The sequence below is a fragment of the Oncorhynchus keta genome, chromosome 22 (assembly GCF_023373465.1).
Source record: "Oncorhynchus keta strain PuntledgeMale-10-30-2019 chromosome 22, Oket_V2, whole genome shotgun sequence".
NCBI lineage: Eukaryota > Metazoa > Chordata > Actinopteri > Salmoniformes > Salmonidae > Oncorhynchus > Oncorhynchus keta.
In genome coordinates, this window is record NC_068442.1 from 45179146 (window position 1) to 45182409 (window position 3264).

The following is a 3264-nucleotide window of genomic DNA, read 5'->3' on the forward strand; positions in this document are numbered from 1 at the left end:
ACTGACACACATTCTCATTAAATAGAGAGAGAGAGACCGGAACCAAAAGAAACACCTTCCTCAGGACAGACTGACAGGGGTTTAGTCACATGAGGCCAGTGTCATGTAGAGCTATTGTTAGTCTGGGTCAATGTTAGTAATGACGCTGACAGCATGAACCCAGGGTCATAAACAATTCAGGGGCGCTGACACTGAGATGCAGATGTCAGCCTCAGCAGAAATGAGTTTGGATCATCAGAGTGGGATTGAATGAACAGGTTCATGGGACTTGTGTACAGGGGTTTATTGAAAAAAAGCCCACAGTAAATAAAAGCACTGGAGTCACTAAATACGTCAACCCTTTTCCCCACCTGAAGTGACTCTGGAGACGAAAGCGTATATGCAAGCAATATTCATACTTCTATGTTATACCAGCCTATTTGACAAAACAACAGCTTTATCTTCATTACAGTATTATCTTAAGCTACAGGTTATCCTCTCATGTGCGTTTCTGTGAATGTATCTGGACTCATAAGACAAACACCAGCACAAGGGAAGAGAAGGCCATAGAATACAACTGCCCTCAACTCTGACCCTTTCAAAATACTCGAGTAGCAGCATCCTAAAAATAACAAAAACAACATGGATAGATGAAGAAAAAAACTCTCAAAAGGACCATTTTTCTGTGCCACATGAGCAGTGGTCAGTCAGTGTTGGCTGCAGAGGTCAGTCAGTGTTGGCTGCAGTGGTCAGTCAGTGTTGGCTGCAGTGGTCAGTCAGTGTTGGCTGCAGTGGTAAGTCAGCGTTGGCTGCAGTGGTCAGTGGCCATTGGAGTGGTCAGCGTTGATAATTCCTTGTGCTCCATCATCCTGAAGTCTGTGTCCAATTGCATTATTTCAGAGCAGCGGGTATTTCAGAGCCCAGGCTGCCGGGTCGCTGCGCTGACCACCTTGACCCCATTGGCCGAGGGGCTCAGGCAGAGTTTCATGGGGTCAGGGCACCGTCCGGACACAAGCTGAGATCCTGGCCAATGGGGTGAAGCGGTCAGCATAGTGGATGATTTATAGATCGGTCAGGTTTACAGAAAGCTGAGGGTTGCACTCATCTCAGGCCCTCTAAAAAGACACAACATGTTCATGCTTATCCGGCACCAGAGCAACTTAAACTGTGTTGCCACTTTTTAGCTGTTTCTTCTCTTGATGCCTGTTGAGTCATCTCTTGTGATTTTCCCTTTAACTTGTGTCCCCTGAAACCTTCCGCTAATGAACAAAACCAACCAGCTTTGATGCATCAAAGTCTAATTCCATCTTTAGAAAATGTGGTTTAAGATGTCCATCTTTGGTCAGAATTAAAGATGAGCGTCGCCTCTCATCCTGTTGAGAACTGTTTGTTGCTTGCCAAGCCGTTTAAGTGAATCCATCACACCGGGCCACGTTAGAAGTACTGGTAAGTTTAGAGCCTTGCAGTTGTTCTGGTTGTAGATGGCAGGCGAGCTCTGACTGCCCTGAAGGGCCTTTTGTTCTTGTTAGGCTATTATGAACAGATGGACTTCCTTCCCATTCGCCTAAATCAAAGATGGCATTTGTTTTTCATGTTGGATGATGTGATTACATGCAAGTTGCAAATAAAATGTTTTTTAAATTATCTTACAAAAATCTAATTGAGGGAGACATTATAAGGTCCAGGATGTGGGGCGGCAGCGTAGCCTAGTGGCTAGAGCGTTGGACTAGTAACCGGAAGGTTGCGAGTTCAAACCCCCGAGCTGACAAGGTACAAATCTGTCGTTCTGCCCCTGAACAGGCAGTTAACCCACTGTTCCCAGGCTGTCATTGAAAATAAGAATGTGTTCTTAACTGACTTGCCTGGTTAAATAAAGGTAAAAAAAATAAATGACCCACTTTAACAAGAATAAAATGAAGGACTTTGTTGAGGCAACCAATTGAAAGCTGACGCCAGGAAACAGCGTAAGCGAATGGCTAGGTTCCTTAATATCCAAAAAGTAACCATTTTGTGAGACAATATCACAACTACATCAAAGATCCAAACCTAGAAACATACATTTAGGTTGTTTTGATCGTCGCAAAAAGCCACCACCTGGATGGGAGATAGTTCCCTCATTAAGTCATAAACCATAGTGGAGCCCCAATGAATAGCAGCCCAGCATGCATTCGATTTGTTGGACACACTTAGAGGTCACCGTTTAGTCCCGGGGAGTCTCAATCTATTCTCTGGGCAGTGTCGCCAGCTGCCACTTGCGCGTGGGTGGACAGTTCGTCTCTCGTGGCCTGCAGAGCTGGAGCCTACGGCCATGAAACCTTGGTGCCCTTTCAGCTAATTGTCCGTGGGTTGCTTTTAAATGTATTGACAGTATGTGTGATATAGTGCTCCCATTGTGTCCCCTGTCCATTGTGTTCCTCAGTAACTATGGCACCGGCTTCCGCACTCCGGAGCTCCATGGCTGACCAGGGGCCAGAGAGCAGCGTGGTGCCCAGCATGAGTGCTCTCTCCGTGGGCAGGCTAGGAAAGCTTTACAGGTACCTTGGCTCCTCTCTTAGCAACGTCCTGCTTCTGGAAATTTGTCGTCCCCCTCTGGGTGTCTTTCTGGGAGTGTCAGGCGCTGGGCCCCTGATGAGAGATTTGTTGATATCATAACTCGATTAGGCCCCAGCATGGATGACATGACGGAAGAGAGCCAGCCATCGACACCCAGGGAGGGCCTGATCCCACTCCTTAACCTCTTCTCAGGAAACCAGTGCCTCCACAAGCCATGCCTGGGGCCACCCCCACAGGCCCCAAATGGCCATGGACCCTCTGCCAATCACTCACAGTACCAGTCACCAAGTACCTCTCACCACCCCAGAGAGAGTGGAATCTTGAACCTTATAGTGAAATCTGACTAAACGCAACTGAGCTAGCGTCCACCGCGTTCAAACAAAAGCAGCAAGCTAATTAACAGAGACTGCCTGGCCAATTATGAAAAGCAGGAGCGATGGAAAGTCAAGCCTGAGAACATATCCTGGACTAAGATCTATGCAAATGTCACGACTTCCACCGAAGGTGGCTCCTCTTCCTGTTCGGACGGCGCTCGGCGGTCGCAGTCACCGGTCTTCTAGCTGCCACCGATCCCTTTTCCCTTTTCTGTTGGTTTTGTCTTATTGGTTACACCTGTTTCTTGTTTAGGTTTTAGTTGGGCTATTGAAGCATATTTCCTCTGTTCGTGTCTGTGGTTGTGCGACTTTCTTGTTTTTCTCCGGACTGGTTGGGTCCTGGTTTTGGGCCGGTCTT